Here is a 13,695-nt window from a genome sequence, read left to right on the forward strand (position 1 = left end):
TGACCAACCCTTTTGCGCAAATACAATCTATTTAATTGTATAAATCTTTAGCTTCCCATTGTGCGCATTAAAAATATAATAACCAATGATCTTGTCTTGTTGCTTGCTAATAAGCGAATGAACTAAGCAAACAGATGCATCACGTGCTGTGCGCGATTATTGCGCTCTCACTAACATATCTGCATTTCCAATTTGCTGACGCTTGATCTACATAAACGAAACAATAACTGCGTCTACATATAAGTACCATGTACGTATACGAGCAGCGGAGAGTCAATGCACTAACACATGCATATATCTTAGATACTCCTATAAGTATGCAATGAGAAAAACTATAAAATTGTGCAATTGTAGTTACAGCTGAGAAGTTTGAGAGCTCATGGACAATGCTAGTAGATTCTAGAAAATGCGAACGAGGAAACCAAAGAGTATAAGAGGCGACAGATGTAGAGGCGCTGTAATTCAGTTTGATTTGAGTTGTCAAGCAGTTACGACTAAGACGATATCTAGCGAGGAATAGCAGTATTATTTTGAAAGTCAGTTTCCTTTAAGCTATCAGTTTGGTTATTAAGCTATTCGTTGCACAGTTTGAGTGTTATTGTGAAGTATTTTAATAAAGGTCATTTTTCCATTATTCAATATTGGAGTTATTTATTCAACAGTTTAGTGATTCGAACTTAGCAGAGGATTACAAATAAGGGGAATTTCAGTAAAATCGTTACAATATGTAAGTAAATTTATACAATGAATTTTCAAGCAATGTTTATATACTTATCCCCTAGCGTACACATTTCACTTTTATAAGAGTATATGTTTAGGCCAGCAGGCTAACCCCAAAGGAAAATCAAGGGCCGGCCACCCTAATGCAATTTAATACAAAACCGCTTATTTGTTACGGCCGTTAGCACTTATACTAAAAGAAAAAGTGACGTTTCGTTAAGTTACCCCGCCAAAGGCCTGTTAGCTTTGGGGGTAAACGGAATGCGTGGAAAGGAAACTCTTTCACTTGGATTAAAACCGCAGCAGTTTACGCAAGCTCGAACGTCTTGAAGCCGCAAGTTAAAACCACATCAAACGTCACACCGCCAGAACGCAGAGTCCCTGAATATATTAAAGGTAATATTGTAGCAATTGCATGCTTGCACCTTTAAACTCTGATTCTGTTATTTTCCACTGCATATTTTGTGAAATAAAGTCTATTGAAATTTTAATATTAATCACTGCCTTTCTTTCCTAACCTCCATCGAGAGAAACTAGTCTGGAATCCGCCAGCTCAAGTTTTCATGGTCCTTCGAGCGCCAGTAAATGAGTCAGAACTATATCGAGATACAGTCCACTAATAAAACAATTAAATTTATCAAATCATCACATCAAGCGTTGACTACAAAGCCATTCCGGACAAAACAACGGAATTTGTTCAGCGTAAAACACTAATAAAAGCGTTGGTTAAAAGGTATGTGCTCAAATTAAAAGTGACACAAAGAAAAAAGTGGTTAAGTTTTTTTCATATAAATCACACGCGGTGATAAAAAATTTGCTAAAAAACAAGTGACACAAGAGAATAGTGTAAAAAATTTGTTGTTCATATTAATCAAATACGGTGATTAAAAAATTACTGAATAAACAGTGGTATTGCAAAGCCTTTTGTCTATCCAATACTCTCCCCAACCCGTGGTAAGAGGTATTGGACACAGCCTAAGGCTAGCAGTCAGTGGCTTTAAACTTCCCTTGACACGTTGCACTGCACTGCACTTTCGGTTCTTGCAACCATCGCGGTTATAAATTATTATACACATTTTGAGCTTATTCGTGACAAAAAGGTGCTTGTCCAAATTTCTATAACACCACTTTGGTCGTTATCTGAATATTTAGAAAAAATAGCTATCACAGTGCTTTCTGCTCGTTTAAAAATTTAAACGTGCACACACACACGTTTTATTGCAAAAGACCATTTATTGGCTCTAGCTACAAGCGTTAATTTTGTGGCAAGCAAATTTTCCTTGGACACTTAGCACCAGCAATACATTTTATTAGAAGAGACATAACCTCACTCCTCATATTGCACACCGGTCACACATACAGGCTCACTGTTTTGTCAATTTAATTATAATATATTCTTTTTTTAAAAAACAATATAAATTGGGTTTGAGTCGTTCAACCCTCACATTTATATTCGATTTTTTTCACTGTATCTTTATATCACATATTTATTATATTATATCATACACGTATATAATTATTTTTCATAAAATCTGGTATTCAATGGCGAAGAGCTGAAAATAACACTTTATTTTAAAAAGATCATAAAGAGGTGATTCCAAATTTTTCTTTTGCGTGAAAATTTGTTTTTGAGTGGTGGTGTTAGGTTATTGAAACCCTTCCCTTTGCTTCTGAGCATCAAACTCGAATTTGCTAATTAGGCCCTGCATAATAGTTCTTCTCTGTTAAATATCAAACGATATGGAGAAATTCATTAAAGCAACTGATGAGGTGGCACAGTTTTAGGCTGAATTCAACGACAGACCTCAAGCTGAGCACATAAAATGTACTCTAGCCATTCACCAAGAAGAGTTAAAGAATAATTGGAGAAAGGCAAAGTTACCTTATGAGGATCTCTTGTACTCTGAAACGGCAGAGAAAAAGGTGTTAGCGCAGGCCAAGCCGAAATACCAGGCGACGTATGCCGCATATGTACGCGGCAGTTCAACCATGGCTGAATTAATAGCAAAGCTAACTAAACGCGATAAGGAGGGAGAAGGGACACCTGATCCAGAACACAGCATGCGACTACCTCCGTGCGATACGGATGTATTCAAAGGTGACTACCTCTCCTGGCCAACGTTCCGTGACATGTTCACGGCAATATACATACGGAATAAGCGCATCACTCCAGTTGAGAAGTTATTTCACCTCAACCAAAAAACGCAGGGTGAGGCAAGGGATATAGTGCAAAAATGCCCACTTACAAACGAAGGGTTTGACACAGCGTGGAAGAATTTAGGGGAAAGATATGAGAATAAACGAATTCTCGTCAATACCCAATTAAAAATATTATTCAATCTTGAAAGCGTAGAAAGTGAGTGTGGCACCGCGATTAAAACACTTCAGCGGGAAATAAATAACTGCATCTCAGCTCTGAAAGCTCATCAAATTGAGATAGGCAATTGGGATGCGATATTCACATATCTATGCTCCAGCAAACTACCCGAAAGCACGCTAGCTTTATGGGAACAGACCATAGAAAATAAAACTGAAATATCAAAATGGGAAGATATGGATAAATTTTTATCAAATAGGTTCCAGACTTTGGAAACAGTCTCGGGATTAACAGGTAGCAAAAATACCAAAGCTCCCAAACAACCACCACCCAAACATAATAATGATTCGTCTCAAAAGAAGGTAGGCGCTTACCAAGCAAATGTAGCTAGAAATACTTGCAGATGCTGTAAGAAAAATAACCACAAGCTGTCACAATGCCAAAGCTTCCAACGGCTCTCTGTCGTAGACAGAGTAGCGTTTATAAAAGACAGTAGGGGGTGTCTGAATTGCCTCTCAGCGAAACACACAGTATCCAAATGTACGTGCTCCTTTAATTGTAGCATTTGCCATCTAAGGCATCACACACTCCTGCATATTCAACAAAATACGGGCATGAGTGCAAGACCAACCACAACCCAACAAACACAATTAGATCAAAGACCATCTACCTCGGCACAGGCTCAGGCCCAACGTCAGTTTGCCACGGCAAATAATCAACCACCCAACTTCAATTCCTGTTTCGCGAATACAAGCAAAGGGGTTCTATTAGGCACTGCGCAAGTCAATATATTTTATAACAATGAACACTTTTCGGCCCGCGCCCTAATAGACTCCGGATCAGAGTGCTCGTTCATTTCGGAGCGACTTAAGAGAAGGATAAATTTGCCCTGTCGGAAGCTAAATGCACAAGTGTCAGGGATAAACAACACGGTGTCAGCCCAAGTGAAAGAGGCATGCTTCATTCAGTTGCAGTCATCAATAAACCCGAATGTACGCATACACACTACAGCATTGGTTTTAGCCCAGCTCACCGGCAATCTGCCAACCTGTCAAATTGACCCCATGACACACCAAGTTTTCCCGGACTTGGTGCTAGCAGATCGGAGGTTCTTTGTAAATGAACAAGTAGATCTTATTCTGGGTGGGGATATTTACGCACAGATAATGCTAGGCGGTATACGGAAAAATGTTTTAGGCACCCTCCTTGCGCAGGAAACAGTATTTGGCTGGATATTAACTGGCCAAACGGAAACGGCCAGCCCAGCCGGTCGGTGTGTGTCATTTTTTAATGAGGTATCGCTGGATAAACAAATAGCGTCATTTTGGGAGCTGGAAGACATTCCCAAAAACCATATTTATACCAAAGACGAAAATTACTGCGAGGAGTTGTATGAAAAAACCACCAAAAGAAATAAAGATGGCAAATATATCGTGTCTTTGCCTTTTAAGCAGGATTTTCAAAAGGGTATCTCATTAGGACCGTCGCTTAAGAGCGCGTGCTCACAATTTTTCAGAAACGAAACCCGGTAAGCGAAAAATCCCGAATTGCAAACGGAATATAACCGAGTCGTGTCCAAATACGAAACGTTAGCTCATATGGCACGGGTAGAAGAGCATGTTCCGGCTGATACATGCGACACCTATTTTTTACCCCATCACGCAGTAATTAAGGAAGAAAGCACCACCACTAAAGTGAGAGTTGTTTTTAACGCCTCCTGTCCCACTGCTAATGGAATAAGTTTAAATGATGTCCTTCATTCCGGCCCAGTCCTTCAGAGTGATCTAACAATTCTCATACTCCGTTGGAGATTGTTCCGATACGTATTCAACAGTGACATCGAAAAGATGTACCGGCAGATATTGCTAGAGCCCAGGGACACCAGGTATCAACGCATCGTCTTCAGGTCATCCACCAGCGAACCCATCGGCATATACGAATTGAAGACGGTGACCTTCGTAGTAAACTGCGCGCCCTACCTGGCCATAAGGACCCTTCTTCAACTAGCAGAGGACGTAGAGGAAACCTATCCCATCGCATCGGACATCCTACGACAGTTTATGTATGTCGACGACGTTTTAGCGGGCGGACACACCATTGCCACCGCCACGAAGGCAAGGGACGAAATTCAAGCGGCATTACAATCAGCCGGCTTCTCCCTCAGGAAGTGGGCTTTCATATTGCGACCAACTACTGGAAGGTATTCCAAGATCGCATTTATTAAACGAAAATTTTTTAAATTTTGAAGATGCTAGCATGGTTAAAGCGTTAGGGATCAGGTGGAATGCCCACTCTGACTATTTCTATTTTTCTGCAAAACCCATCGATAACCAAGTCGTGTTCACAAAGAGAACAATATTATCTGCTATAGCAAAATTATTTGATCCACTAGGTTGGCTAGGGCCATTTATTATTACCTCGAAAATCATTATGCAAGGTATTTGGCTGGAAGGCACGGGCTGGGACGAAGCCGTGTCTCCCGCGATATTAGATAGATGGCATGATTTTGTAGAAAGCTACAGACATATTGAAAGCATTCGTATACCACGTTGGGTACAGTTTTCCCCGGTAGCGAGCAGCGAACTACATGGCTTCTGCGATGCTTCCGAGAAAGCATACGCAGCCGCAATATACCTGAGGGTACAAGTTGATAATCATGTGTTCGTAAATCTGCTCTACGCAAAAACCCGGGTAGCCCCGGTGAAGACTATATCTCTGCCCCGCCTTGAACTATGTGGTGCGGTCCTGCTAGCAGAAATAGTACAGTCAGTCGCGAAAAATCTTAATTTTAACAACCCTACCACCTATCTATGGACGGATTCGACAATCGTCCTTGCATGGATTCGCAAGCCCCCATGCTCGTGGTCCACTTTCGTTGACCATAGGGTGACAAAAATAATCGACAAAGTAGGGAAAGAAAACTGGCTTCATGTCGACTCGGCAACAAATCCGGCAGATCTCGCAAGTAGAGGTATACCCGCTGAAGATCTTATCAACAAAGCCCTGTGGTGGGAGGGCCCTTTTTGGCTTCATGAAGATAGTTCAAATTGGCCTACCCAAGAAACAGAATATACCACCATGTCAGAAGAAAAGCGGGTCCAGGTACACTCATCAATAGTAGATACAGACTCTGATCTCTTCACAAGATTTTCTGACCTCTCGAGAGCTTTGAAAGTACTATCCTACGTCTGGATATTCTTTCAAAGAACTAACCCAAAAACAAGAGCCTCATTTCAGTCGAAGTCTTGCTCAATTTCGTCGAGCGAAATAAAAGCAACGACCCAACGTCTGATTATTATCTACCAAAAGAGGCATTATGGGGAGGAGTATTCAGCTTTAAAATCTAAAAAACTCATAGGAGCAAAGAGCGAGGTACTACCACTGAACCCATTCTTAGATGAAAGGGGGGTTATGAGGGCAGGCGGCCGCCTCGAAGCTTCCCAAGATATCCCGTACAACGAGCGACACCCAGTCATTTATTTATTGTAAAGTTTACCCATAGGATCTCACTCCATGGGGAAAACCAACTTATGCTACGCCTCATCCGTACGCAGTATTGGATACCACGGGTCAAGAACATGATAAAATCGACAATCCACAATTGCAAGGAATGCACGATTTACCGAAAACGTGTTCAAACCCAGCTAATGGGAATTTTACCCAAAGAGAGAACTACGTACTCACGGCCATTCACAAACACAGGAGTTGATTTTGCGGGACCCTTCGATATAAAGAACTTTCGAGGGCGAGGTTGTAGAGTGTCGAAGGGGTATGTGTGCTTGTTCGTCTGCTTTGCAACGAAAGCGATTCACTTGGAACCCACCTCCGACCTCAGCACCCAATCATTTTTAGCAGCATTTGCGAGGTTCGTATCGCGAAGAGGCTGCCCTAGTAAAATGTTTTCCGACAATGGCACGAATTTTGTCGGGGCTTCTAGAGCACTTAAAGCGGAAATGAGGGAATTCCTACAAAATGCCCGCGATAACACCCTATCCAGGTATTCCTATCAATCCTTATCGTGGAACTTCATTCCCGCATCAGCTCCTCACATGGGGGGACTGTGGGAGGCGGGAGTGAAAAGTTTTAAAAGCCACTTCACAAAAATCGCCTCAAATTGCAAATTTACCTTTGAGGAGTTTGCAACCTTGCTATGCAGGATCGAAGCCTGCCTCAACTCCCGACCATTGAGCCCCGCGTCAAACAATGTATCAGACCTGGAGCCACTAACCCCAGGCCACTTTCTGGTAGGAGGACATCTCTTATCTCCACCAGAACCTGACGCCAGCGAAAACTCTGCCTCCATCATAAATCGATGGCACAAGTTAAAATCTCTACATCACTCCTTCTGCAAGAGGTGGAAATCGGAATACCTCTCTGAACTGCAGAAAAGAAACAAATGGAGATTTCCCAAAACGAACCTAAAAATCGGGGACTTGGTCGTAATAAAGGAGGATAATTTGTCTCCAAATGAATGGAGACTCGGACGGGTGGTCAAATTACACCCAGGACCTGACGATCGCGTCAGAGTGGTCGATATCATTACGATGAAAGGCCAGATAATCCGACCCTTGGTAAAGCTCATCATCTTACCACCCCATCGCGATGAGGCAGAAGAATCTGCTGCATCCCATTAAAACCTTTGCCGATAGTATTTTACAGCCGCCAGATACAAAATTGGGCTGAAAGGTCTTGCACAATAAATCTACACAAAGGTCGCAGAGCTTCTAGACCTATTAATAATAATAATAATTCGATCTCACGAAATCCCACAACAAAATCTACCGAATCATGGAATCTGCAACATGTTGCTATAGAACGGCATGTGAAAAGGTAGAATACCAAATTATCTCAAAAATTAGAAAAAAAAACTTCCACCATCGTGAACCAAACCAGAAGGGGTTTGAGAAACGTTAGGAGGAAATCCGAATTAGTTTGGAACAATTGTACTCGGCAAAGGATGAACGTCGGCACCACTCCCCCAAAACCTTCGTGGAGTGTTTTTGTCGTTAATGCAACAACAACGTCAAACTGAAACATCACGGGCGCGTAAGTTATCAAAAACCAGATCTGCGAATGCACTACTGCCTTCGCTTTCCTCTGTTTGCGAAAGTCTATATCGACAGAAATACTTTCTGATAGTCTGAGTTCGGTTACACTCGGGCATTGTATACGCACTGAGCTTTGGTTAAGATGCTAGATCACGCCTACATCTTATCTTTTAAAATTTTTTAAACACACCAAACAAATAAAAATATATATGCAGCTCCGAACAACAAGGTGACATGTGCATAAAAGTAGTTAAATAAATTTAATTTTTGATAGTAGTAACTTGCAAATTATATTGGAATTTCTATGTAGTGATTCCTTTGAAAACAGCTTTTATTAGCTTTATGCATAAAGCAATAACCTTGTACTTAGGAATCAATCTTCTTGAAATAATTGGTTTGGCCGAATATCTAGCCCTGTGCTGTACAATGTTATTATCTTTTCTCACCTAGAAGATGTTACACCAAACACGTACGCACAATTAACTCATTTTCGCTGCACTTACTTTATATTCATGCCTTTATATAAATACATATCTACTACACATAACTTTCATCGCGTCATTAATTGCTTGTGAATTTTCGCGGTGGTGCTTTTAATCTCAAGATGCCCATTTGATATACAGAGTGCCGTTGGTAGGGGGATAGGTGTTAGTCATAATATTAACAAGGGTGGTGGTGATGGCGTCTATTTGGCAACAATTTAAGTTATTCAAGTGCTTCTTCACACGATTTCAGCAGCTATCTTGATGGCTGGGGCAGTTAATAACAGCGTAGCATATTCTCATCAATATCATAATAATGGTGATATAATCTTCTATGATGACTTCTAAAAAAATTTGGATGCTAATCTTGCCGAAGTTGATATGGAAAGGTTTTGTGCTGAAGACATTCTTCTACGTATGCCTTCATATTGCAAGAATATGGGTAATAGTAATCATTTGCTGCAATCGCATACCATACAAAAAAACCATGTTGCCTCTGAATGCACAAGCATCAAGCATCACAAATTCCTATCACCTCAAACATGGATAATGCCATATGTAAATCGGGTTTGCTTTCGTCGCCGTTTAAAAGGTCTCATTTGTCAGCTGATTCAATATCCACGGATGCCTCTCCGGAAGATCAGGATATTATATTGACATGCGAAGGAAATAAAGACAATTACACAATCGCTTTTGCGAGTAGTGTTCTCCATTCCAATGAGAGCTTCTATGCTGAACCTACGGATGTAGCCGCAAATTCACATCGACATTCGTCCAGCGCGACCTTCCCTGGTATATTGAACTGGCAACAACGGCTTTGGCAGACCTTACAATGTTTTTATGCAGCACGTACTGAACCAAAGCAAAAACATATTGATACAGAAAGTGAAGCGTTTAAAGAGGAAGATGCTAAATTATTCGATGCACGCAACTCTTATGTGAAAGGTGCAACATTTAATTATCGACACTCATACCAGCTAAGTGTGGCCATCTCTAAAATGCAAGGCCTAACAAATTCGACAAGACGTGGACCTAAACACATTATTCGCTATAGTCCACAATATTAACGCGCTTTGGCTAGTCCAATAATTATGCTCGCACCAATAGCGCCACATTTCGCATCAGAACTATGGTCGAACTTTGTAGCTACAGCAAATCGTTTGAGTATTGAATCAACCGAACTGCAATGGGACCTCCATGTGCTGATACAACGCTGGCCGGATACAGACGTAGACTACAAACTGGATTTAACAATTAAGGTTAATGGTTCTGAGAGTCGTGCCATTAAAGTATAACGTAAAAATTTGGGTAGTATTACTCATAATGATGCCAAGGATATTGCATTCGATACCGCACCTATCGCGCCATATCTTATTGATAAGAAAATATGTACAACAAATTTCGTGTTATATCCCGGTATTGAAGTTATATTTATGTAATTAAAATTAAACAATCAACGGAGCAACCAACAAATTCAAATGCTGAAGCTTTCAGTAGATAAGCATCACATAGGTTAATAGGTATGTAAATTGTTGTAAATAGATGTACTTAATACATAGTTGCTAACTACGCAGGAGTGTACCTCTAAGGAGAAAACAGAATAAAAACCGGCATACTCACAATTTCATACATTTGCATAACAATCTTGACGATATTGTGACGCATAAGGCTTTGGATGTCTCAATGTCACGTTCAGATCAGGTCACCGCTGTGCAAGTCAATTTACGAAGAAGAACCACATTGGCGTTGCACAGTCCGGTCACAGTCATCGCTCGAATATGCCTTGGATGATCATTTAGGTACAACTATGTTATGTTATAATTTTTAAATAAGCTTTCGCAAACATTGAGTCGCTCGAATTATACAAACACACATTCACCTCTGCCCACCAGCCAGATTCTTGCCCAACCACGCTGGTCAATGCTAAAAGGGGTCTATACAAACACCACGCGTCTTTGCCACAATGAGCGCCGAAGAAAATAAACCACTTTGGCACAAAAAAATGCTGGCCATATTTGTATGATATTTCGTTTTTGTCACTGAGGAATGCCATAGCGGCAAATAGTTCTTATCATTTACGGCACGCCCCGCCAATATGATCAATAATAAATTAGCCAAATGAAACTGTGCGACGAAATGAATGCTGCAGAAAACCTGAAATTGAAAAGAAAAGAGAAAAACAGTTCATTAATAGTAATAATAATTTAATACATCTACGACACTTACCGCTCTGCTACCGTACAGCCTCGTGGAATTTTTCACAATGACATTTCTCATTCAGGAAATGCCTTTAATAACCAAACAACAAGCAGTGATGCCAACACCCATGGCCGCAATTAATGAGCACTTGACTCACCCTGCACCATTTAAGCCCAAAAAGCCAAATGTACCAAATATTCTGGTAGGTCGTTAATAGCAAGTAAGACGTTGCTATTCAATGAAATACCAATTAAAAGAGTATACCAAATCGTTTACGAACGTATGAGGAAAAAGAGAAGTATTGTCACATACAAGGGAAGGGGCAATAACCGATCTAGCCACCAGTGTAATAACCCTGCAAAGACGCCGCGTCAATCCACGTCATTTGACTAGTCATTTTACAGCCACAGGTTATATTCATAGTCACATTTGCATGGGCGTGGGTAAGTTTGTGACCAAATTTTTTGTAGGGAATGTCCACATAATAATCCAGCAAAGTTTTGCACCTGGTTGGTGGGAGCCCAGGGTGGCTTATAGTAAACATCACCACCATTTATAGCAAGTTTCTGCAATTTAAAACACACTAGGGGACACAAAGATAACTCCAAATTTTGAACTCTGTTTCTAAATTTTGTATACCTAAATTTGTATACCTAATTTTGTATACCTGGATTTGTATACCTAAGTTCGAAATTTGTACACCGAGTTCTGAAATTTGTATACCTAAATTTGTATACCTGTTTCTAAATTTTGTATACCTAATTTTGTATGCCTAAATTTGTATACCTGTTTCTAAATTTTGTATACCTCATTTTGTATACCGAAAGTTGTATACCGGGTTCCAAAAAATTTTATAAGTCACAATTTTGAGGTAATCTCGTCACTCAGCCACAATCAGATATTTTTTTTGAAAAATAATCGACACGTATATAATATGACTTAATGAGTCTAATTGCAGGCATCATGACCCGCTACGGCCAATTGCGCAAGGCATATGAAAAAAAGGCAAGCTATTTCAAGGTCCCATGCCATTTGTGTTCGGCTAGGCATCCGATCCGTTTATGCCCAGTCTACCGTTCAAAGACGCCTGAGGAACGGATGCGCGAAGCTCTTCTGGGCAATTATTGTGGCAATTGCCTCTCCATGGCACATCGCACGGCTGGTTGCACAAGCAACGGGAGATGTCGGCGATGTGGCGAGAAACACCACACCACCCTTCACGTGGATGAGCAAGCCAAAGCCTCGCGTGAGCCGTACAAGCCGTGGAGCGTACAGGTAGAGGAGGAAGAACGCGAGAACCTCGAAGGGGCGTTATCACTATACGCCTCCGATATTGAGGCGGAGGAGATGGAACGAGAAACCACGGAGAGGGACATCTATTCTCAACCGGCCAGCATTGTCCAAGAGAGATCGGAACCACGGCCCTTCCGACTCTCTGATAGATCGGAACCACTGCCTTTCCGACGATCAGGGGGATCGGAACCACGGCTCTTCCGACCCCTGCTACAACATGAGCGCCAACAGTCGAACAGAACCCCTCACCGTCGTCGCCGACAACGACAACGCCCTCAGCTGGCCAACAACAACACAAATCGCCGTCACGAAGCCATCACGACTAGCCTGCCTCGCTCTACGTCGACCGCCGCCGATTCTCGAGGAGTCATTGCCACTCGCCAGCTAAGGACGCCGCTAACGTTCCGCAGTGGACGTACCTGGCTGAACCCCGTCGCTGGACCCGTACTGGGGCCCATGATCTCGCTTTCGCCGACCGCTATCGTCAAAATAGAAGCTGGAGGACGACTACATCTGGTGCGAGCATTGATCGATGTTTGTTCGCCGTCAACCGTCATATCGGCCGACTTGGTCCGGGATCTGCGGCTGGACGAAACTCGAGTGGGTAGCCAGACAGGCTGTGTGGTGTGTCTGCGGGGGAAGCACGGCGATAACAAACGCATTGCGACCCATGCCGTCGTCACACCACATTTCCACCGAGTGGCGCCTAGTCACAGCCTGGATCCAGCCATCACGGCTATGTATACACACATCTGTCTCGCCGATCCCAAATTCTACGTCGCGTCGCCAGTACGCCTAGTTCTCGGGGCAGACGTATATGCCGACATTATGCTGAATCAAGTTCTGCCAGCGTCATTCGGCCCGCTCTTGGCGCAAAGCACGATATTCGGCTTCGTGCTCTCTGGAGTATCCAGAGCCTAAAGTGTCGCAGATAAATATCAAAAAAAAAAATGAATTTTGAATTTGCCTTTAAATTATGAATTTTGTAATAAAGAATATGTTATACTTTGAACTCATGTGTACAGTCTGTCCATCCACAAATTTCTCATCTTTCTCCTCTAGATGTTGTCTACTCTAGCAGGAGGGCAAGGCGACGTTGCGTACCGCAAGGGGCCGGCATGTTTAGGCCAGCAGGCTAACCCCAAAGGAAAATTAAGGGCCGGCCACCCTAATGCAATTTAATACAAACCCGCTTATTTGTTACGGCCGTTAGCACTTATACTAAAAGAAAAAGTGACGTTTCGTTAAGTTACCCCGCCAAAGGCCTGTTAGCTTTGGGGGTAAACGGAATGCGTGGAAAGGAATATCTTTCACTTGGATTAAAACCGCAGCAGTTTACGTAAGCTCGAACGTCTTGAAGCCGCAAGTTAAAACCACATCAAACGTCACACCGCCAGAACGCAGAGTCCCTGGATATATTAAAGGTAATATTGTAGCAATTGCATGCTTGCACCTTTAAACTCTCTTTCTGTTATTTTCCACTGAATATTTTGTGAAATAAAGTCTATTGAAATTTTAATATTAATCACTGCCTTTCTTTCCTAACCTCCATCGAGAGAAACCAGTCTGGAATCCGCCAGCTCAAGTTTTCAGTATATATATCTTAACAGCGTGCCACCGTGGTGTGATGGTAGCG

General features: G+C 41.9%; 1 protein-coding gene across 3 annotated transcripts in view; it reads left to right on the top strand.

Moving 5' to 3' along the window:
- The window catches only part of Snap25 (Synaptosomal-associated protein 25kDa), a 1,254,720-nt gene that overhangs the window by 1,088,120 nt on the left and 152,905 nt on the right, over window positions 1-13,695 (top strand). The gene's annotated exons all lie outside the window — the stretch shown is intronic.

The sequence above is a fragment of the Eurosta solidaginis genome, chromosome 1 (genome assembly GCF_040869045.1).
Source record: "Eurosta solidaginis isolate ZX-2024a chromosome 1, ASM4086904v1, whole genome shotgun sequence".
Classification (NCBI taxonomy): domain Eukaryota; kingdom Metazoa; phylum Arthropoda; class Insecta; order Diptera; family Tephritidae; genus Eurosta; species Eurosta solidaginis.